The sequence below is a fragment of the Lissotriton vulgaris genome, chromosome 1_1 (genome assembly GCF_964263255.1).
Source record: "Lissotriton vulgaris chromosome 1_1, aLisVul1.2, whole genome shotgun sequence".
Lineage (NCBI taxonomy): Eukaryota > Metazoa > Chordata > Amphibia > Caudata > Salamandridae > Lissotriton > Lissotriton vulgaris.
In genome coordinates this window covers 163538644-163563318 of record NC_141685.1, presented here as the reverse complement: position 1 = coordinate 163563318, position 24675 = coordinate 163538644, and the positions used below count along the sequence as shown (strand labels likewise).

At 48.7% G+C, this 24675-nt stretch overlaps 1 pseudogene; it reads left to right on the top strand.

Moving 5' to 3' along the window:
- Positions 1-5162: 5162 nt before the first annotated feature.
- LOC147737984 (uncharacterized) lies at positions 5163-6736 on the top strand (annotated as a pseudogene).
- The last annotated feature ends 17939 nt before the right edge of the window (positions 6737-24675 follow it).

Here is a 24675-nt window from a genome sequence, read left to right as displayed (position 1 = left end):
GCACTCCACACCACCCTGGGTTAGATAATGGCTTTATGCAAATCAGCTCTGACCCTGTGCCCCATGGGAACAGTCCAGTCCGAACTGCAACAGCCATATCTTTCCCAGACCGGAATCAAGCATCCGAGGACCGGACCGGTTTCGAGGTAACACCTCTCATCAGCCCGGCTAGCTTGACTCCAGTGGTGTGGAGGCTCTGGGACCCACGTCTGAGCTACCCCAGTACACTCAGGGAGAAAATTACAAAAAACAATTTGATGGACTGAATGTAGATCATTGTCTTACATTCACCCCAGTACAAGGATCTGGGCCTAAACCCATCGTTTTTTGCACTCCACACCACCCTGGGTTAGATAATGGCTTTATGCAAATCAGCTCTGACCCTGTGCCCCATGGGAACAGTCCAGTCCGAACTACAACAGCCATATCTTTCCCAGACCGGAATCAAGCATCAGAGGACCGGACCGGTTTCGAGGTAACACCTCTCATCAGTCCGGCTAGCTTGACTCCAGTGGTGTGGAGGCTCTGGGGCCCACGTCTGAGCTACCCCAGTACACTCAGGGAGAAAATTACAAAAAACAATTTGATGGACAGAATGTAGATCATTGTCTTACATTCACCCCAGTACAAGGATCTGGGCCTAAATCCATCGTTTTTTGCACTCCACACCACCCTGGGTTAGATAATGGCTTTATGCAAATCAGCTCTGACCCTGTGCCCCATGGGAACAGTCCAGTCCGAACTACAACAGCCATATCTTTCCCAGACCGGAATCAAGCATCCGAGGACCGGACCGGTTTCGAGGTAACACCTCTCATCAGCCCGGCTAGCTTGACTCCAGTGGTGTGGAGGCTCTGGGACCCACGTCTGAGCTACCCCAGTACACTCAGGGAGAAAATTACAAAAAACAATTTGATGGACAGAATGTAGATCATTGTCTTACATTCACCCCAGTACAAGGATCTGGGCCTAAATCCATCGTTTTTTGCACTCCACACCACCCTGGGTTAGATAATGGCTTTATGCAAATCAGCTCTGACCCTGTGCCCCATGGGAACAGTCCAGTCCAGTCCGAACTACAACAGTCCAGTCCGAACTACAACAGCCATCCAGGTCTCCGTGATGAAGGCAACGTCAGGGGCTGTGGTGTCTAGGAGGTTCCAGAGTTCGATGGCGTGTCTGTGGACGGAGCGGGTGTTGAGCAGGATGCACTTGAGGTGGTTGCTGCTGGTGTTCGGCATGACAGGTGCTGGTGTCGGGCAGGTCCGGATGCAGGTGAACTTGCAGGTGTTGCAGCTGAAGGGTCCGTGGATGCGTCGTGGGGTGGCTCTGCAGCATCCCGGGACTCGGCCGGTGTTGAGTGCGATGAGGGTGGCGGCGGTGTACGTCAGGCGGGTCGGTCGGGGTCCTCGAGGGCCAGGGGTCCTGGCACTGGGCGCGGTCCAGGCGCGGACGGGCGTAGACGGGCTTACCTTTGGCGCGCCTTCGGCGCACAATCGGCGCACCCGCTGCGCGTGACCGCTGCGCGTTCGCACGGTCGCCATATATGGCGAAATTCGCCGGGTGGGCGGAACAGCTGGGAGCTGGGAGGCCTTTCCACCAAGACTGCTAACATGAAAGGGATGATCTCATTTATCTATAGCTTCCTCGACACCTGAATTACTATGCATGTCTAGACTACAGCCCTACCTGGAGCCCGGATATTAATCAATTGATTAATGAATTAGTTAATTAAATAAGTAACCAGCAGCACTGGCGGATTCTGTACTGAGGTGTGCTTTGGGGGTGTTTTCCCTTGGAGGTGTTAGGAGGTGTTTTTGTCCAATCAAAGTACCATTTGGTTTGATTCTCTGAAAGAAGCAAGACTTCTTCACCTTGGAGGGTGTATTATGAGGTCAGGAAAAGAGCGGCCACCTTTCCCTCCTATCAAAAGGAAAATAAAAATACAACAAACACTAACATTAGATACGTTTAAAATAAAACAGGCAGGTGACATACAGTCCTTTAAATCATCTAAGGTCCATACATTTGGGAAACTGGGAAAGTCGCCGTCAAAGTTTTATTTTATGAAAGATCTAACTGGTGCTATTCTAACATTGCTAACTAACCCATGTGATCTTCAAACTCCGATTAAACCACTGAGTAGAAAAAATATTATATCCCCTAAGCAAGGAGTAAGTGAGCCAGGCCACCCTGAGTCTGAAGCTGAAGACGAACGAATGTCAAATTCAACTAAGGACCAAGTCAACCATTGGGGTCAAATAACGGACCTAGAGATGTTAACTATTCCACTTACTGGTCGTTCACAACAAGAGGATGCAAAATGCACAAATCTAACAATGGGAGATACTCAGCAATAACTACCAACTAGGCATCCAATGCCAATAGAAGTGCAAGTAAAAATCAGAACAGCTACCGGGATAGGGGAACCATCTAATTTGGGACAAATAAATCAACGAGAGCAAGAAGCTCCAAATGAACTAAATGGTGGGGTGAAAATCATAAGGGAAGCCAATACCCCACTGAAATCGGATTTTACTCTGTCTAAAATAAATTCAGTTAAAAAACAGGAACAGCCGAAATGTAATCAAAATAACGGATCTCAAATTAATTAGGACGAATACAACAGCAACCCAGAAACTCTGCAGCGTTGGGGTACTCCGTATCAAAAAGACATTTTGAATAGTAGTCCACAATTCATTAATTCTTGTGACGAGGGACACGATTTTCAAGGACTACAAAAAGAGGAATATAAGGACCTATCATTCATAAATGGGCAACACCATAACCCAGGTACTCAGGTATCAGGAAGTGGGAACGCAGGAGCAATTTGGGATTCTATGTCAGGAAGCGGAGGCGAGGATTTTGCTTGTCATTTCTCCATTTTATTGGACAGCACATTAACAGTATAAGAAAAAAGCATCAACCATGAACTACCCTAACCAACATGGCAGCGGTAGTCATGGTAATACAGTAACCAATCATAGTCCACACAACGGGGAGAAAATTACAAAAAACAATTTGATGGACAGAATGTAGATCATTGTCTTACATTCACCCCAGTACAAGGATCTGGGCCTAAATCCATCGTTTTTTGCACTCCACACCACCCTGGGTTAGATAATGGCTTTATGCAAATCAGCTCTGACCCTGTGCCCCATGGGAACAGTCCAGTCCGAACTACAACAGCCATATCTTTCCCAGACCGGAATCAAGCATCCGAGGACCGGACCGGTTTCGAGGTAACACCTCTCATCAGCCCGGCTAGCTTGACTCCAGTGGTGTGGAGGCTCTGGGACCCACGTCTGAACTACCCCAGTACACTCAGGGAGAAAATTACAAAAAACAATTTGATGGACAGAATGTAGATCATTGTCTTACATTCACCCCAGTACAAGGATCTGGGCCTAAATCCATCGTTTTTTGCACTCCACACCACCCTGGGTTAGATAATGGCTTTATGCAAATCAGCTCTGACCCTGTGCCCCATGGGAACAGTCCAGTCCGAACTGCAACAGCCATATCTTTCCCAGACCGGAATCAAGCATCCGAGGACCGGACCGGTTTCGAGGTAACACCTCTCATCAGCCCGGCTAGCTTGACTCCAGTGGTGTGGAGGCTCTGGGACCCACGTCTGAGCTACCCCAGTACACTCAGGGAGAAAATTACAAAAAACAATTTGATGGACTGAATGTAGATCATTGTCTTACATTCACCCCAGTACAAGGATCTGGGCCTAAACCCATCGTTTTTTGCACTCCACACCACCCTGGGTTAGATAATGGCTTTATGCAAATCAGCTCTGACCCTGTGCCCCATGGGAACAGTCCAGTCCGAACTACAACAGCCATATCTTTCCCAGACCGGAATCAAGCATCAGAGGACCGGACCGGTTTCGAGGTAACACCTCTCATCAGTCCGGCTAGCTTGACTCCAGTGGTGTGGAGGCTCTGGGGCCCACGTCTGAGCTACCCCAGTACACTCAGGGAGAAAATTACAAAAAACAATTTGATGGACAGAATGTAGATCATTGTCTTACATTCACCCCAGTACAAGGATCTGGGCCTAAATCCATCGTTTTTTGCACTCCACACCACCCTGGGTTAGATAATGGCTTTATGCAAATCAGCTCTGACCCTGTGCCCCATGGGAACAGTCCAGTCCGAACTACAACAGCCATATCTTTCCCAGACCGGAATCAAGCATCCGAGGACCGGACCGGTTTCGAGGTAACACCTCTCATCAGCCCGGCTAGCTTGACTCCAGTGGTGTGGAGGCTCTGGGACCCACGTCTGAGCTACCCCAGTACACTCAGGGAGAAAATTACAAAAAACAATTTGATGGACAGAATGTAGATCATTGTCTTACATTCACCCCAGTACAAGGATCTGGGCCTAAATCCATCGTTTTTTGCACTCCACACCACCCTGGGTTAGATAATGGCTTTATGCAAATCAGCTCTGACCCTGTGCCCCATGGGAACAGTCCAGTCCGAACTACAACAGCCATATCTTTCCCAGACCGGAATCAAGCATCCGAGGACCGGACCGGTTTCGAGGTAACACCTCTCATCAGCCCGTGTGTGTGTTTTTTGCAATAGTCCACACAACAGCATAAAGGTATCCCACGTCGGTAGTCCTTCCTCTTTCTCCATTGCTGCTGCGTCAAGATAAGTTACCGTTTTCTACTCAGCTTATTCTTGTGGCGTGGCAGTTTGAGAAATTTATTGTGACAGCTCTTGTTAGTTTATCGCTGTATTTATCTTGGTATTGTCAGGCTCTACAACCTGTTTGTCATCTGTTTCTGACGCGGTAGGCTTCTGGCCCGAGCGTTTTGTTTTGGGCACGTGCGCCGTCTCGAGCGTCGTCTCCTCAGACGCTGACCGACTTCTCCACAGCGCTTTCTCTGCGCTTGTGGCGAACACGCGAAGAGGCTTTGCGCTTCGCTTTAATTATCTGGCCTCGTTTCCCCACACTGACGCTGCCTGTTAGCGGCAAGAATTGATCTTGTGACTGAAAATTTTTTCTTTAAAATAACTCTGTCAGTCACTTTCTGTTGTATAAAACTCTTCAGTTTTGAGACAGTTTGTTTTTTCCTGTGACCTTTTGGGTACCTGTGCTGGGGAACTCCCCTATTATTTAGTTTGGGGCGTATTTTGTTTTATGGGTGCCCAGTCTTCTGCGCAAATGCAGTCTCGTCAGGAACACGATTATGTAGCTGTTGATGCTGAACAGCCTCCTCAGCCCTTATTGCGCCCTCCTGCAGAGGTGGACAGACTCCTATCTTCGGCTATTGCTGAGGCTCTGGCCCCCCTGCAGGACAGCGTCAATAAACTGTCCGCCCATGTTTTTAAAACTGGTTCAGGGATTTTGGGGGACAGCGGGGCTGGGCCCAGTGGAGTAATTTCTGTTCCTCCACGCACGGCCAAGAAGCGTGACGCGGGGCACCTGGAAGGCTTCAGCAAACTTGCGGAGGCCTTTCATAAGAGTGCGCGCACGCTAAGAAGCGCACCCTTCCGGGGGGACGACTCACCCGGTGATATTGGTGGTACATCCACCCAAGACCTTGACCCGGAAGAAGGGTTTCCCCTAGAGGGAATGGACGACGAGGATGACTATATGGATGATGATGAGGATGGATCCTCTGAGGATATGTCAGATGTTAGTAGGTCTTGGCGCCCTAAATCTAATGTCTCTGATTGTGGTGAAGGTGACCAGGTTCCCCCTGACATGTTTGACCCTACCACTATCTTCAGACCCCGCTCTTCTTAGTGGACTCCAGATAAATCTACCGCGGCTATGTGGTCGCTAAACTAAGGCAACCGCTCTCTCAAGATGTGCGTTTGCGGCTCCACTCGGAGTGTCCTCGACCGTCCCTTCCTAATAGGGTTGCGGCCAATCCTGAGATTGACCCAAAACTCTGCACATTCTTCGCTAAATACGTCAAGGACCCTAAGAAAGGGATCAATAGGTCCTGGAAGGCTTGTCAGGACAAGTTATTGGATGTGGTTGGCCCCCTGACAAAAATCATTGAGCTTGCTCAACGTTCTAAGGAATCTGGTATGCCACTCTCTGTTGACGACGTTGCGGGTTGGGCACATAGGGCAATCTGCCTCCTTGGCAATGCCAACTGTGCTCTCTCGGCTGAACGTCGGCGGTCACTCTTGTTAAAGATTGACCCCAAGCTTGGAGAATTATCCTCATCTGAGGCAGGCTCTGTGGCGCAAGGTGCCTTGTTTGGTGATCCTTTCGTGAAGGAACTTGGAAAGTTTGTGGCGACTTTTTCCGCCTTAGACAAGGCTCAAGCTTCGATGAAAAAGATGTTTCCGAAAAAGGTTTTTGGCGGGTCCGGCAGAGGCAGGGGTCGCTCTTCCGGCCGCCAGTTCCAACAAGGCCCCAATAAGACTCAGCCACGAAGAAACAATGGTTGGAACGACTGACGCCAGGGTTCCTTCTATCCCTCCCGTGGAGGCAAAAACCAAGGCCGAGGACGTGGTGGCAACCAATACAACTCCAAAGGGTTCAACGGTAAGTTTTTCCATCATTGCTCCAGTTCGTCTAGGGGAAGAATTGCTATGTTTCATCAAGCTTGGTCAGCCCTCACGTCAGACCCTTGGGTTCTAGAAACCATGCAGGGATTCCACATAGAGTTTTACGGCTCCCCCGTTCAACTAACACAACCTCGCCCTTTAGTTTTTTCTCTCGAAGAGCAGGAGCTCATAGACTTAGAGGTATAGGCTATGCTCCAAAAAGGCGCCATTATTCAAGCTTCCCTTCATCCAAACGGTTTCCTCAGCAACATCTTTCTGGTCGAGAAGAAAGACAAGGGCTTTCGACCAGTCATCAATCTTTGTTCTTTCAACGAATGGTTGATTTACAGACACTTCAAGATGGAGGGCATCCATCTATTGAGGGATCTTCTTCTTCAGAACGATTGGTTGGTACGATTGGATCTGAAGGATGCTTATCTTTCAGTTCCAATATACCCTCCACATTGTCGATTCCTTCAATCCCTCTGGAGAGATCAAGTCTACGAGTTTCGCACTCTCCCCTTCGGTCTTTCCTCAGCTCCATGGTGTTTTACCAAACTCCTGAGACCTGTTGTAGAACATCTTCGCACCATGGGAATTCGTCTGATAATTTACCTGGACGATATTCTATTGATGAGTCAGTCCAAAGATCTGCTTCTCCATCATCTTCAGATTACCATCTCTCTCCTCCAGAATCTGGGGTTCATCATCAACTCCCAAAAATCAGACTTAGTCCCTCAGCAGGAAATGACTTTCCTCGGGTTCCTGATACGGACGTCGGACGCGACGCTTCACCTTCCTTCTCAAAAGATCACCAAGATCAAAAAGGAGATTCGCAAAGTCCTTCGTCGGGACCAAATTTCTCTCCGTCAACTGGCCAAGATTGTGGGTCTTCTGTCATTGTCGATTCAGGCCATTTTTCCAGGCCCACTTCATTACAGGGCTCTCCAGAGACTAAAAGCGTTTCACCTCCGCAAGGGTCTCACGTACTCGGAACTCATTTCCTTGTCCGCGGATGCCAGATCAGAACTCCTTTGGTGGTTAGATCACATGGATGCTTGGAATGCGGAGGCGATCTTCGGCTCCCGTCCGGATCTTGTGATCGAATCAGATGCCAGTCGCCAGGGGTGGGGAGCTCAGTGTTGCTCCCTCTTGATAGGTGGCAGATGGACGGAGGAAGAACTTCATCTCCACATCAATTGCTTGGAACTCCTGGCGGGTTCTTTTGCCATCCGATCGTTCACCACGAACAAGGTCTCTTGTTGTGTTCTTCTTCGGATGGACAACACGACGGCGGTCAGGTATATCAATCGCCTGGGCGGCACCCATTCCAAAGTCCTAGCAGAGCTTCCGAAGGATTTCTGGAACTATTGCCTCCTACGTCAGATTTCTGTCATGGCGGAGTATCTCCCCGGCGACCTGAACTCTGTGGCGCACTGGCAATCCAGGAATTTTCAGAATGCCAGCGATTGGAAACTGGATCCTTTTAGTTTTTCAGAAGATTACGGATCGTTGGGGCCTTCCAGTGTTGGACTTGTTTGAGTCCAGATGGAACGCCCAACTTCCTCGATTCTACAGCTGGAAACCGGACCCGGGTGCGGAAGCAGTAGATGCCTTCCTACAGGATTGGTCCCGGTTCCCAGCTTATGCATTTCCCCCGTTCCTATTTATTCAGAGAGTAGCAGCCCAGGTCCGCAGGCAACGAGCCTCTCTAATCTTGATCACCCCGATCTGGAAGGCTCAGTGCTGGTTCCGGTTCCTTCTGGAGTTATCTTGGGACAAACCTCTACAGTTGCCGTTCTTCAACCTCATTCTAACGGATCCTCTGGGTCATCCACACCCTCTGGTTCTCCAAGGCCATCTACGTCTCATGGCCTGGAGGATTTCAGGGGACGTTGGTCTAACGACTCACTTTCAAGAGACGCTGAACTCCTCATTCAGCGAGCATGGGCCCCTGGTACCACTAAACGATACCGATCTGCATGGAACAGATGGGTTCATTGGTGTGTGGCAAAACACCTGGATCTCGTGGGCTCTCCTGTGACGGAGGTAGTAAATTTCCTCGCTAAACTTTTCCATGATAAACTGGCTTATTGTACTATCAATTCTTTCAGATCAGCAATTTCTGCGGGTCATGCCCTTGTGGATGGTTCCCCTGTTGGAGAGCACCCTTGGGTTTGCAAACTCCTCAAAGGTATTCGTCTTTCACGTCCACCAGAACCTCGATATTTCAGTCTTTGGGATGTGAATGTGGTTTTACGTTTCCTTCTGTCCTGGCAGGATAATGATTATCTTTCACGCAAAGAAATTTCAGCAAAATTGGCTATTCTACTTTGTCTTATTTCCTGCAAAAGGGCTTCCGATGTCCGTGCTCTTCACATTTCTGCCAGAGTTTTTACCCCTGAAGGGGTCACATTTACCATTTCCAGGAGAACTAAGTGTAATACCAGGTCAGTATCTTATCCAGGTTTTCTGGATTCACCCAAACTGTGCGTTGTCCGTTGCCTCAAATCATATGAAAATATGACCTTGGAAGTCCGCCCACCGGGCGAAAGACAGTTGTTAATTGCGATAAAGAAGCCTTTCAAGGCAGGTTCATCCCCCACCATTGCCAGATGGGTCAGGTGGATTATGTCTGAGGCCGGTATCAACATTACGAACTTCGGCGCTCACTCTACTAGAGGCGCCATGGCTTCCAAGGCTGTCCAAGTTGGAGGCAGATTAGAAGATATTATGAACGCAGCGGATTGGTCTTCAGATTCAACTTTCAAAATGTTTTATTTTAAGCCAATCCATGAAGCTGCTTCTCTGGTGGTAAGTAAGCTTTGAACAAGCAAAATCCTCGCCTCCGCTTCCTGACATAGAATGAGAAATTTCCTAGTTGACACAAAGGAAAGTTTCAATTCTATTAAGGACGCAGAGGCGAGGATTTTCCCACCCTGGCTTATCTAGCCTTCCCTCCCAACACAATGTATTCCAGTACTTGTTTCTTCATACGAGGGAAGTAATATTTCCATATGTATTGATGTATACATTTGTTTAATGTGTTTTACTTGGTATATCTTCTCTTACTGCAATTTATCTTTGACCATATCCATTGCAATGTGTCAGATTTATTTTCAACATTGTTCTGGACAAGATATTATTATTATTTCTCTTCCCTAGGATCCGATCAGAAAATGGACTAGATTATAGAGGACTTCTTTCCTACGGCAGTAATGAAAGAGGAAGGACTACCGACGTGGGATACCTTTATGCTGTTGTGTGGACTATGATTGGTTACTGTATTACCATGACTACCGCTGCCATGTTAGTTAGGGTAGTTCATGGTTGATGTTTTTTTCTTATACTTTTAATGTGCTGTCCAATAAAATGGAGAAAGGACAAGCAAAATCCTCGCCTCCGCGTCCTTAATAGAATTGAAACTTTCCTTTGTGTCAATTAGGAAATTACTCATTTATTCTTCAAAACCTCACAATTAACTCTGGAAGCTTTAACATATAAGTCCAACAAAAAGGAGGTCCAAATAGATCTCTTGAGTGCTACGGCATCCTCTGTTGCCGGAACTGAGCAGAAGATAACAACACAAAATAATATAATAGTAAGGGCACAATCTCAGTCAATATCTACATATTCAGAGTGTAGTTGTGCCACACTAATTAACAAACTGGCTTAAAAACAATAATTGACAATGTAAAAGGAAATTTTCCTAATGTGGGAATTCAACCCATCAAGACAGACTGCCCCTCTAAAGATACAATAAAATGTAAAGACAATACTGTTGTTGTTAAAGATAAAATAGATGATACAACAAAAGATCAAGAAGTGATAAACCTATGCTCGACACAATCAACAATGACAGACGCAGCTCCGGAAGTTTAACTATCAAAAAGTCAGAGGAAAAAACAATGGAAAGCAAGAAATAAAGCTTCTAAAAGTATAAAAAAAAATACAAATGCATCAGATATAGTGAGATTGAACACTGGAAACAACCACGACCAAATATCATATTGTGAAGGTGAGGGTAAACAAATATCTCCAACAAAACCCTTTTACCCTCTATTTAATAAAGATCTATCGGAGGTACAAGTAGTTATGAGTATGGGAAAATTCAGTCCTTAGAAATGCTGCAAGTGGAGGAATGTATTAAACAGGTGGAGAATAAGCCATCACAATTGGAAACAAATAGAGCAAAGAGTGAGAGTATCAGAGGGGATGAAACGAATAGAAATTTGTTAAAAACCTGGAAGGATATTAAATTACCACAAGATCTGGGAACCAAAACGAAGCAGTTACATAAACATCGACAATCATGGTCTCAAACTGTTAATAATCATAATGGAAGGTTAATTAAGCATGCTCAAGGTGAAAATAGCCTGCAACAAATTAAATAAAATAACCCAGATCAAAAAGAAGGAGTGGTGCAGATAATTTCTACGCCGGTATATAAATCTTGGGGTAATAATGATATCATGACTCGTGGGAACATATTAAAATGCAGTACCCTCATTAAAGAAAATTAAATGTACCGACTCAATTGAATTCCACACATCAAGAATAATAATCGCAAAGCAACATTAGTAATTTGGACATCTTCTACTGCCGCCAGCCTTATTATGCAAGAACATTATCTCTTTCAGGACTGGGGAATAAAAATAACTACTCCCCTGCAACTTTCCTATCCTAGTCCTTTTGTTTTAACAAAATTACAAAATCATAACCAATGAGAACCGATAATAATAAGAAATACTCAATATTAAAAAATCCACAGGTATGACCAACGGGCATCTTTTAAAATTATTAGAGGTAAAAAAAGTAGACCTATTATTTGACACTGTCAAATTAGGTTGGCTAACAGCAGCCCTCCATAATGTCAGGCAGGACTGACATCTACAATCTGAAGTTTCTTTGAGGGGGCCAACAATTATGAATAAAAGGGTTTATTGGGATTATGTTTGTGGAATGTAAATGGGGTTCAAGCAAAGATTCAGAATAATCAACTCGCTACTTTGTGCTGTTTTCAAATCATTTGTTTACAAGAGACTTGGGCTTTAGTTCTTTTTTGATTGGAAGGGTATAGGGTTATTACTCATTAGCTAAGAGAACAAGTAACTATGGCAGACCTTGTGGGGGTTTGGCTATTTTTATATCAACTGAGCTAAAAATGGAAAGTGAAATGGACGTCCCAAGTCAAAAGGATTATCTAATTGTCAAAATACGATACAAGGAACAAAATATAATTACATCTCTTGTAGTAATCAACGTATATAATTACGAAGAACAATGGCGACCAATTTGATAATTATGATATTGCAGCAACTGGACAATGACACCCAACCTGAGATTATTATTACTGGTGATTATAACATGAATATGCTATGGTCTTACGATAGAGATGTTGAAATACAATGGCAAAATTACTTATGGTCAATTCCAAGTTTTTCATCAACAATGGGTATGAGGGAACATAAGAATGAAAACATCGGCAAGACTCTTGTATAAGAATTAGAAACCAGACGTCTAAGATGGCAAAATGGGCGATTTCCTCAAGATTTGCCAAGGGTGCCAGGGAGGGGGCAACTACTGTTTCTTACAGATATATCGTTACCAAAGGTAAGTAACTTGTGCATCTGAAAGAAACAGGTTAGTGTTAGATTCGTTACCTTAGAATAGATACCCCAGCAATACCAAGCCCGGTGGTGGGTCTGCGAACCAATATCACACCAGAATGTCCCGGAGAACAGAACGGCCGAAAAAGCCATCTCTTCGGACTTGGCTGTCCAGGCAGTAGTGCTAAGCAATCGTGTGCAGTGAGTACCAAGTAGCTGCCTGACATGTCGTGTAAGGGTACTCCCCGACCAAGGCAGTAGTAGCCGCCATGGCCCGAGTGGAATGGGTCCTCAGCCCAACAGGAGGCTCCTTTTTCACCAAGGAGTAACAGACCTTGATGCACAACACGACTCACCGTGAGATGGTTCGCTTGTGCACCGCCCGTCCCTTCTTAGCGCCCGCGTAACCAACAAAGTGCTGGTCGTCCACCCAGAACTGACGTGTGCGTTCTAGAAAGAACGAGAGAGCACGTTTTGGGTACAGATGGAGGAGCCTCTCTTCCTCTTTCGAGGGATGCGGAGGCGGATAGAAGGTGGGCAAGCTGATAGACTGCCCGACATGAAAGGCTGCAACCACCTTGGGCAGGAAAGAAGGACGAGTTCTCAAAACAACTTTGTCCGGATGGACAGAGAGGAAAGGAGGCTTAGAAGATAGAGCCTGGAGCTCACTCACTCTCCTGGCAGAGGTGATGGTAACCAGGAATGCAGTCTTAAGAGTCAGAAGATGAAGAGAGCAATTGTGAAGTGGCTCGAAAGGAGCGCACATCAAATAGGTTAGAACAAGGGTTAAGTCCCACTGAGGCATCACAAAAGGAACAGGAGGGAACATGTGAGTAATTCCTTTCAAGAACCTATTTACAACTGGGGACTTGAAAAGAGAAGGCTGATCAGGAAGCCTCAAGAAGGCTAAAAAGGCAGAGAGATAGCCTTTGATAGTGCCCAGAGCAGAGCCCTGTTGGGCAAGAGAAAGAAGGAAGAGGAGAACCTATGAAAGGGGGCAGAAAGTAGATCCACAGCCTTTGCTGTGCACCAAGCCACAAAATTGTTCCACCTGCAGGCGTATACTGATTTTGTGGAGCGACGCCTGGCTGCCAGAATCACATTACAGACTTCAGGAATCAAGTCAAATGGCCTCAACTGTTGCCGCTCAATCTCCAAGCATGTAGGTGGAGACTGGACAGGTTTGGGTGGAGGACCGTCCCCTGCTGCTTCGACAGAAGGTCCTCCTGAAGAGACGAATCGGGTGATCGACTGACATGCTGAGTAGCTCGGGATACCAGTATCTTCGTGCCCAGTCCGGAGCCACAAGGATGACTTGGGCTTGGTCTCGCCTGATCTTCTTCAGCACTCTGGACAGAAGTGGTATAGGCGGTAAGGCGTACAACAGACCGTAGCGCCACTCACGACGAAAAGCGTCTCCGAGCGAGTGCTGTCTTGGAAATTCCAACACGCAGGACGGATGATATTGCACGTTCTCTTCGGTGGCGAATAGATCTAACCAAAGCTTTCCCCACTGCCGAAAGAGACCTTGCGCCACGTCCGAGTTCAGACGACATTCTTGATCCATCATGCACCGACGGCTGAGTTTGTCCGCCCTGGCGTTAAGGGAACCTGCCAGGTGTTGAAGTACCAGGGTGATGCCCTAGCGTTCCAGCCATGTCCAGAGGCGCAGAGCCTCCTGACAAAGGGTCCACGACCCCACCCTGCCCTGTTTGTTGCAGTACCACATGGCGGTGGTGTTGTCCGTGAACACCAGCACTACACTACCCCGGACAGAGGAAAGGAATGCCTTCAGTGCAAGCCGGATCGCCCACTGCTCCAGAAGGTTGAATGAAGCCGGGACTCCGCCTGAGACCAGAGGCATCTGATCTCCTCCTCTCCCATGTGGCCCGCCCATCCCAGGAGGGATGCATCCGTCACCACTACGTGCTCCGGTTGAAGAAGGGAGAGGGATCTGCCGCTGACCCAATCGCGGTGCGTGAGCCACCACTGCAACTGTCTCGCAGTGCCCTCCGAGATCAGGACGTGGTCAGACAGGTTGCCCTGATGCTGTGCCCACTGAAACTTCAGGTCCCACTGCAGAGCCCGCATCCGCCACCTGGCGTGATGCATCAGTAGGATGCAGGAGGCTATCAGCCCCTGCAGCCGCAGAGTCAACCTGACCGAGACCCGGGATAAAGGCTGAAAGATCGGAATCAGAGCCTGAATATCCCGAACCTGCTGTTCAGGAGGATAAACCCGAAACTGCGCCAAGTCCAGAACCGCTCCGATGTAGAGGAGCTTCTGAGAGGGGCACAGGTGTGACTTCGGTACGTTGATGGAGAACCCCAGCAGGTGCAAGAGGTCGGCCGTAGTCTGAAGGTGGGAGATGACTGTCTGGGACTAGCCCGCCTTCAACAACCAGTCGTCGAGATAGGAAAGACTGGAACCCCTGATCTGCGCAGACGAGCTGCGACCACCAGCATCACTTTCGTGAACACCCAAGGGGCGCTGGTAAGGCCGAAGGTAAGCACGGTAAACTAAAAGTGCTCGTGGCCTACCGTGAACTGCAGGTAGCGCCGGTCGGCAGGCAGGACGGGGATGTGGAAATAAGCGTCCTGCAACTCCAACGCCACCATCCAGTCTCCAGGGCATAGGGCAGCTAAGACCTGAGCCAATGTCAGCATCTTGAACTTCTCCTTCCGGAGGAAGCTGTTGACGTTCCGTAGGTCCAAGATAGGGTGTAGGCCTCCTTTGTCCTTCTTGGGAACCAGAAAGTAGTGGGAATAACAACCACTCCCTACTTCTGGCCCAGGAATGAGCTCGACAGCCCCCTTGGCCAAGAGGGCCGTAACTTCCTCTTGCAGAAGTTGCAAGTGATCCCCCGACATGCGGTGGTACTGCGGTGGCATGGCTGGAGGGGTCGACTCAAAGGAGAGGGAGTAGCCCCTTCGGACGATTTGCAGCTCCCACCTGTCCGACGTGATGGTACACCAGTGGAGGAGGTGATGGCGAACCCTGCCCTCCCACTTGCGTCGAATGGGCCTGAAATGCCGGACTAGGAAGGCTTTGAGGCAGATGCTGCTGGAGTGAACCCTGCCATTGTCCCCCTGCACCGCCACAGCGGTTACCACATCCACAAAAGCGTTGAGGTTGGTTCTGCGGCCTGTGGCTGGCTGGATGTGTATTGCGACACTTCCTTGGCCACAAAAGGTACGAAAAGCGGAAGTTTGCTGGCGCTGGCCTAGGCCCAAGGACTTGGCCTTAGCCCTGGAGTCCTTGAAATGCTCTAGCGCACTATCCGCTTTGTCACCAAAGAGGCAACGGCCATCGAAGGGCATGTCCATGAGCGTGGCCTGGACCTCTCCCCAGAAATTGGCAGACCTCAGCCAGGCGTGGCGACGAATCGCCACCGTCATGGAAATCGCCCTGCCCAGCGAGTCCACACCTGATGGAGTACCGTGCCGCATCCTGCCCACCCACCAGGGATTGGGCGAGCCGTGTCCGGGCCTCCTCCGGACACTGTGGCAGCACGTGCGCAACCGTATCCCACAGAGAGTGGGTGTAACGCCCCAAAAGCAGGCGGTGTTGACAGACCACAGCCTCAAACTCAGAGAGGAGAACAATTTCTTTCCAAACTGATCGTACCTTTTGCATTCCCGATCCGGAGAACAGAAAGCAGAGGTCGCCCGGAACCGGGCGGTGGCGTCGGGCCACGTTCCGATCCACAGGGAGGCCTGTAGAGGGCTTGGACCAGGTGCCCATCAGAACATCGGTGAGGGCATCGTTAAACGGCAGCAGAGGCTCCGAGGAGCATGCCTGCGGTTTGAGCATCTCAGTGAGGAGGTTAGTCCTCACGGCCACGACAGGGAGCTCATGAGCCAAGGCCTTAGCTGCCCTGTTAAATACCACGCTATAAGTAGAAGCCTCCTCCGAGGCCACGGAAGGAGGAGAGACAAATCCAGTGTCAGGTGAAGTGTAAAGACCACTGGCCTCCCCTAGCTTATCTGCCCAGTCCTGGCTTAACTGGCACTGCTGTGCCAGAGGGTCCTCAGACCCCTCCCAGTCCTCCCCGTCATCCATGTCCTGGAAACCAGGCTAAAATTATGGAGCCGGGTTGTAGGTGAATTGGTCACCCATCGGTGCCGGAGCTGAAACCGTGGATGGTGTTGTCCGAAGACAGCACCGGGAGCGACACCCTCAGGGTCGGCGCCAGAGGAGGAGTCGTGAGGTCGACTGGTGACAACGCAGATTCAGGCCTGGGTCCTGCGGTGCCCTGCGGCGTCGGGGGTGTCGCCTGAACCCCACGCCGCATCACGCGAGTGTCGGGGGGAGTCGGAAGAGCGATGATGTCTCTTCGACTTCTTTTTCGACTGCCTCGACTTACCGGAGGACTTGGAGCCCGACGAGTAGTGGTAACTCGACGAGCGGCGATGACTGCGGCTCCGCGACCAGTCCCTCGACTTCCTCCTCAAACGGGACCTCGAGCGACGTGGAGCAGACTACAGGAGCTCGAGCAGCTTACAGGACCGCTCCCGTTTAGCCTTCGAGGTCAAGGCCCGGCAGTCGGGGCACGACTTGTCATCGTGGTCGAGCCCGAGGCAGTAATGGCACCGATGGTGTGGGTCGGTCACCGTCATCAGGAGGTGACAGGCGTCACAAGGCTTAAACCCAGGCATCCCTATTGGCACTGCGAGTCGAAGTCGATTCGAAAAAGTGATCAAAACAGATCAAAAAGTTAGTCAAAAAATGACTAGAGTACTGCTCTTCTCGGATCTGTGCATGCTGGCGTGGAAAAAAGAAGAACTGACGTCAGCACGCGAGAGCGGCGTCTAAGTACTCCGATGACGTCATCCTGGGGATCACGACGCCGACGACGGGCGCGGAGCCGCAGACGACGCTTAGTGATGTGCAGGGGTACTGCTGACGAAAAATTTCCAGATCCAGCCTTACGCCTAGGGATATTCTAAGGAAAGAAATCTAATACTAACCTGTTTCTTTCAGATAAGGGTTTACTTGGTCAGTTTGTACAGCCTTACTAGGACAGGTCTTGTGACATCAAAGGAAAGTGACCTCAATGCAGTAGCCCCTGCCTATCCCGTGGCCCCGGAACTGGATTGAACATAGAGGCGGGACTGAAACTCGGTTGCTTTGTCACGCTGAAGTTTGGTCCTTTTATGTTTTCTAGACATTTTATTTTATTTTTTGCTTTATTTATCCTTTTCCAGTATGACATGATTTAACATAACCAGTAACTTGTTAAGCTGACATTGCAGAGATAAACCAATGAGACTTATATAGCAGATTTGTTTTTAAAAAGGCAGCGTTAAGATAAGGAACACAGCAGCGCATTGTCATTTACTTATTCACATACAAGTAATTACATATAGGCAGCATTCTAATTAACTCTCTCTTTTCTCTATTTATCAATTGTCAAGGCTATGGTTTTGATTTAAAGTCCAAAGGATCACCCGATTTGTTAGAGATCTCTGCTGGCCCTGTGGCGCTCTCTGTCCCTTCAGAGGAGCAGCAGCCATGGTGGCTCCTCTGAAGGCAACGCAGGGGTGATGAGCGTCTGCCATGTTTCAGGCGACTATTCACCAACTTTTGTGTTTTTCAAAAACAAGCTTCCAACGCTGGAGTTTGTTTTTAAAAACCAATAACTTATCACCCTCACACCCTTGGAACTTTCTCCCTGATTAATTTTCCCCCAGGAAGTGAGGTTCGTTTAATAAGAAATTCTCATCACGACTGCCAAGTATTCTCTGGTGGTCCTGAATAAGAGAAAAATACTTCAGACTGCGTGATCTGAAAAGGAATGGCGTCCGATGTATCTATTCCGACGCCACCCAAGAAAGCTGGACACATGACAATCCACCTGACTTGCACTAGATCAGGCAGACCATCCGTTTGTTGGACAGGATACTCCACCACGCTTGTGAAGGAGTACCCTGCTCATCAAACTCTAAATCAGGACCTTTATCTTGTCTGTGCTATGCATGTATCTCTAGGTCTGCTTCATTATGTCCATCAGTCTTTGTATTATCTACCTGTTACTGAGGCTTGTGTGGTTTAATCTTACGGTGTGTGTGGGGGGGTTTATTTGAACCCTGTGGTTTAATCTGCACTTGTTGTTTATGCAGTGTTATGTGGTGTTGTCACACCCTTGTAATTATAAAAAGTATGTTACAGGCGACCAGGTGTGTCCTGCCTGTGACTTCTGAGGAAGTAAGTGTGCACAGTTAACAGCAGCAACATTGCAAAGTGTCAAGAGCCTGATTTAGAGTTCGCTGGCCTTGGTTACTCAGACACAAACGTGACGGATATCTTGGCCGCCATATTACAAGTACGACTGAATATAATACATGGGAGCCTCATTTCTTTCTTTCGTACTTTCTATTTCCCTTGTTTTTATTATCTTTATTTTAATCTTTTTTCTGTTTCTTATTTCTTTTTCTGTTTCTCTCTATTCCTGTTTTATCTTTCATTCATTTCTTAGTTTAAGAATGCTCAGCCTCCTAAAGCATTGTATTCATTCATTTCCATTTCTTCTTTCCTGACACGGGGATGACTGCACAGATCTCCTTACTAGTAGGATCTTCTGCATTCTGATTGAACCTATTTACTAATGGTCCTAGTTGAAGGTGTCATTTAGAAGCTAAACATATGTTTCTTGTGTGAGGTAAGGAGGGTATGTGTGAGAATGTGTGTGAGAGAGAGAGTGTGTGTGTCTGTCTGTCTTTGTCTGAGTGTGTGTGAGTTCTTGAGCGTGGGGAGTCGGCTCTCACTATACTATACCAAAAAGAGGTATAGTGTGCAGAGAGTCCAGTGGATCCCCAGAGGTTTTACAGAGGCTAAAGTACATAATACTAATGCTCTTTTATGGTAGTGTTGGGGAACAGTTAGACGTATCCGAGGGTAGTGTTAAGCATTTGTTGTACACACAGTGGCAATAAATGACACACAGTGTTGTACACAAAGGGGCAATAAATAACACACACTCATGAATAAATTTGAGACCAATTTATAAAATGACACTTGGTTACATTTATTTTGCGGAACACCAGAATTTTATCTTGAATAAATACGTTTTGCAATAGAAATTCTCTTAAATATAAAAAGTGGACAATTAGTGCATTTTCCAGTCTTTGTAATGTTAACCTATGGGGTGAAGAAAACATTCAACATACGTACAGGCAACATCTACTTACAAGACTATTCTTCGGAAGTTAAGGTTAGTATTGGACAAGGTTCAGTTCAGAACCAACAGTGCACCACCAGCGGCACAGGGGCGCCCAGGTGCAGGTGCAAGTTCAAGGTTGGAAACCCAATACAAACGAAGGGGGACTGGGGCAATCGGACAGAGGCTGCTTACAGGTAAGTAACAGCGGCTTGGGGGAACTAGTCTCTGGGGGTTGAGGCCAACACTGGACATGGCCCAAGGCAGCACCATGAGAACACCACACCACCAGCGGCACGGGGACACAGGGTGCAAGATGCCAACACAGCATCAAAGACAGGCCAAGTTGGAAAAGGTCTGCAGGCTCGGGCCAGGAGGCCGGTCGAAGGAATCCAAAAGCTGTCATGGTAAGTTTTGATTCTCTGGGATGTAGCAACACCATTTGTCCTCTTCACCAAAGCCCAGGACGTGTGGTTGCAGGGGTGCCTTTTGGTGTCAGAAAAGGCATACCAGAGCAGGTCACGGTTGAGGGGGTCTCCTTGCAGAGGCTGCAGGTAACATCGAGGAGTCCATAAGAGGTCAGCTAATGGTGGACTCTCACTCTAGACTGCTTGGGATCGATCCTCTAGAAAGGTGCTAATCCAGCTAAGGGATGAGCCCTGAATTCCAGCCTACTTGACACGATCCACCAAGATACCATGGTCGACCGTGTCAAAGGCGGCAGAGAGATCCAACAGCACCAGGGCCTGAGGAGTACCCCTGTCAGACTTCTCTCGCAGGGAGTCCAATAACGCCAGAATTACGGTCTCCATTGAGTGGGCAGGCTGAAACCCAGCTTAATGTGAGTCGCGATAGTTGGATTGTTCAATAAAATTGGACAGGCACTTCACCACCCACTTCTGCTTGACCTTTAGTGGTACGGCGTATTGTCCTGAGCAGAATAGACTACTGTAATGCACTCCTACTGGGTGCTCCAGGCTCCTTGTTAAAGAACTTACAAAGAATACAGACTGTGGCGGATAAATTGGCAATGACCCGGCCACGTGGAGCCTCGGCCTCTTTGGCCTTAAAAGATCTCCACTGGCTGCCTGTTGTACAGAGAGTACACTTTAAGGCACTCTGTATTGTCCACAGGGTTGTACACAAAACTGGGCCTAAAATCGTACAAAGGAAATTTGTATGGTATGCCCCCGCCAGATCCCTCCACCCTTCCTCTGCAAATCTGGTCTATGTCCCCCGAGCAAAAAAGGTTCGAATGGATGGAAGATCTTTCAGCTTTACAGCAGCCAGGCTGTGGAATGATCTTCCCCTGGAACTTAGGCAACTGAATGCCCTGTCTCGGCTCAGGAAGGAACTGAAAACTAGACTTTTCCCCAGAAAAGTGATCTTGGACAATTCTGCTCTGTCCCTGCTTGTTGGAAATCTTTAAGCTCCAGGACACCCTTTGGGTGACAGCTGAGCTATACAAGTGTGCATTACATTATATTACATTACATTACCACATGAGCCTCCAGTACCTTTGCCAAGTACGGCAGCAAGGAGAATGGGCGGCAATTCAACAGGATCTGGGGGTCTGCCCCATATTTCTTCAGAAGGGGAACCACAATTGCCTCTTTAAAGGCCTTAGGGACACAACCCTGGACTAGGGACTCATTCAGAAGAGAGCGGGCTGGACCCGGGAGGCCGGTGAAGGCTTCTTTTAGGACGTGTAGTGGGCAGCAGTCCATAGGGGATCCAGGTTTTACTTTATGGTTTAAATCTTTTATTATTTTCATAACAGAAAAAACAAAGAGACCACAGTTGTCAATTGGTATATCAGTACTGAGCCACATACAGGGAGCTTCTATCATTTGGAATGCAAAAGAAATACAAGCGACGTTCCTGGAACAGGGCCCCTGTCGTGGGAAGCTTGGGTCTCGATTTCCGCCCCCTCCCACTCCCTCCCTCGTCCCCTCCTTGTCCAGTAAGGCAAAGCCATAAAAAGGAAAAAGAAAAACCAAGTGCAGGGAGATAGTCCTCCATCTCGGGTATGGGGATGTATGTTAAACCCTGGGTATGGACTCGCGCTTCCGTGGCCGGGCGTCTACTTCCTCAAATGAGGTGTCAGCCAGTCGCAGTAAGCACAAGTAACGGGGGCAACTTAGTTCCCTGAATTCACCAGTAAGCAAAGTCAGGAACGGCCGCCAAAGAGTCGCGAACTCTTCGCTCTGTCCCGTCTTTGCTAGAGATAACTTTTCCATCCCCAATATTGTCCAGAGTCTGTGTAGCCAGCCAGTGTGCGGGGGCGGTTGAGCAGACCGCCAGTGTGCCTCAATGTTCTGTACAGCTGCCCCCAATGCTATTGCTATGAGTCGCCCTCTCCTGGACTTCAATGGGTACATTAGCGTGTTAGGGAGGCCGAGCAAGACATATGCTGGGAATCTGGGAAGTTGAGTGTCTAGGTGGGAGTCTATCTCATCTAGAATGGATTTCCAGTAGGGCTGCAAGCAGTCGCAGCTCCATAGTAGGTGCTCCAATGTGCCCTGTTCCCCACAGCCCCTCCAGCACCAGTCACTAACACAGGAGTCCCATTGGTGTAGACGTTCTGGTGTGTGGTACCAATGGGTGGCTACCTTAGTCAGAGTTTCTGTGAGGCCTGTGTGGTAAGCTGAGTGTCTGGCCCTGTGATATGTACCCCCCCACTCCTTGTGTGTGAACTGCCTTCCTAAGTCTCTCTCCCACCGGACCCTCCCCGCGTTGTGTGTGAATTTGTTGGTGAGGAGGAGTTGTTGGTATAAGTCTGAGATCAGTTTCTTATCTGAGGAGCGCGTCAGCAGCCACTTCTCGTATGCGGTGAGGAAGCGTTGTGCACCAGGTCTGACCGTGGGTTGTAAGGCCCAATGCCGTACCTGTAGGTAGGGCAGACGATCCTCTTCCGTAATGCCATAATCCTCTTTTACTTTCTGAAAGGGTAGGATCCCATTTAAATCAAACATGTGTCCCAGTTCCCTGCAGGGAGTGCGTCTCTAATCTGTGAATGCCATGGGGTCCAGGCCCGGAGTAAAGTCGGGGTTATCAAAGAGCAGGGTCATCGGTGAGGGGAATGAGGTCAGTTCATGCCGGACCGCCACCTTGTCCCATATCTCCAGGACTGTGCTCGTGATGTGGGACGCATAGAGGTTAGGTGGTCTATGTCCCTTAGGCAGAAACGGGATGCCCTGAAGAGGCTTACCTGCCACCGCATGGTCTTGGAAGAGCCAGGTTTTGCCTGACTCTAGCTGATGCCATTCAACCAAGGTGTGGAGTTGTGTTGCTTGGAAATACAGAGTGAGATCAGGAACCCCCACACCTCCGTGTTCAGGGGGAAGCGTTGCGATCGTGTGCTTAAATCGTGGACGGCGGCCGTTCCATATGAAACGTGCCAGATCTGTCTGTGCTCGTTGAAGCCAGCCCACTGGGGGGCGCAGCGTGAGTGTCTGGAACACATACAGAAACTGTGGCAACAGGGTCATTTTGACGGCCGCTATCCGACCCAACCAGGAAAGTGAATGCCGCTTCCACCTCCTGAGTTCGTCGGTGAAACAGGAGCGGAGCCTGGTGTAGTTCGCCTCCGTGGTAGCTTGCAGCGTCGAGCCCAAGAGGACTCCCAGATACGGGATCGTGGAGTCGGACCATTTCAGGTCAAATTCTCCTTTGGCGTCGGCGAGCACTTCCGCAGATAGGGATATGTTTAAGGCCTCTGATTTCTCAATGTTGACTTTAAAACCTGATGCCGCTCCGAAGGCATGGAGCTCAATAAAAAGGGCCCTAAGGGATTGCATCGGTTCGGTCAGAGAAAGCAGGACGTCATCAGCATACAGGCTAATCTTGTGAATGTCGTAACGGCGTGTGGGAGTTTCAGGGGGATTTCCCAGCTATTACTTGGGATTTTCGGGGTTAGGGCCGGGGAGCCACGCGAAACACGTCCGCTCAAGCCGCCATCTTAGCCACGCCCCCCAGGTTTTACTTTAGACAAAAGGTCCAGGAACACCTGTGTACAGTAGTTCTCTGCAATCTTCTATGCTGGTGCAGATTGGTAGTGCCCAGCTCTTCTTAGGTCGTCTGGAACTGAAGTTCATGGACTGGGGATGCCACCTAAAAACTAGATTTAAGGGTGTTACAAGGGAGTGACAGGTAGTGTCCAATGGGCCCTTTGCCTGGTTGTATAGGTCCTCTAACATGCCCACCTTCTGTGTCTCTTCAGTTTTGTCAGTAGGTGACGGAGTCTGAATTTAATAAGTGTCCCACTCAGTAAGGAGGGATCTATCACCCACTCCCCTTCTTCTCTGTTGTTGTCAGTTGTGTGTGCGTCCTCCGGGTGATGAGACATCGATGCCACCGGAGGGGGCAGCCCGATGATTGATGAAGGCAGAGGAAGAGGTGTCTGTGGGACAGATGAGGCCGACTCCGAGGGAGGAAATCGGCGGTAGTAGTCATCAAGCACATGTTGCAAGTTAGTGATGAGAGACATGGGCATCTGCACAGTTGGATTCTCAAGTGGTGGTTGAGTATTAGGCTCAGGGTAATAATCATATCCTTGGTCATCATCAATATCTTGTCATTTGATGAGAAGCTCGGAAGGAGTACGAGCAGCACGGAACCGGTCATCCTCTTCCGAAACCTCCTCATTAGCCCCATAGTCAAAAGGCTCCACAGAAAGATTTGGAGATGGTTGAAATGGCAATAGATCCAAAGAAGAGTTCCTAAGTTGACATTGAAGTGGGGAAACATCCGTCGTTCCTGAAGGCGGCAAAAGTGTTGCTGAAGATTTCAAGGGGACTAGAGACATCAAAGCTGAAGGTGGAACCAAGGATGCCGCTGCCGACTCAGCAGTCGACGACGAAGAGCGTGGGTGAAGTTCCGTAAGGAAAGGTGTCTGTGCTGTCAACGAGGCAACCGTCGAGGAGGCAACCGTCGACGAAGCAGGTGGAGCCTTGAGAGCCATCGACCGTCTCGTCAGTGAGGAGGCATCCGTCGATGACTGACCGGAGACAGACCTCTTTTATGTCAACGACGAAGTGAGGGAGGTGGCAGACGAGCGAGGCTTCACCGACACCATGACAAACGTCGACAGAGAGGACGCTGACGACATAATCATTGTAGGTTGAGGAGAAGAGAAGGTGGAAGTCGTCGTTGTAGAAGTGGCGACGGAAGTCATTGTCGACGAGGAACTAATTTTTTAGGCAAATTTGTTGCAGGAATAGACTAGGACGTCTGAGAATTAGAGGCAGATCTCGGAGGCGTAGAGGGCATAAGTAGTCCCTTAGATGGAGCAGGAGCCCTTTTTGAGGAGGAAGTCTGGCCTTCATGAGTAGAGGTGTGGTGTTTCTTGAGAATCTTAACCTTAGCAGATACCATCT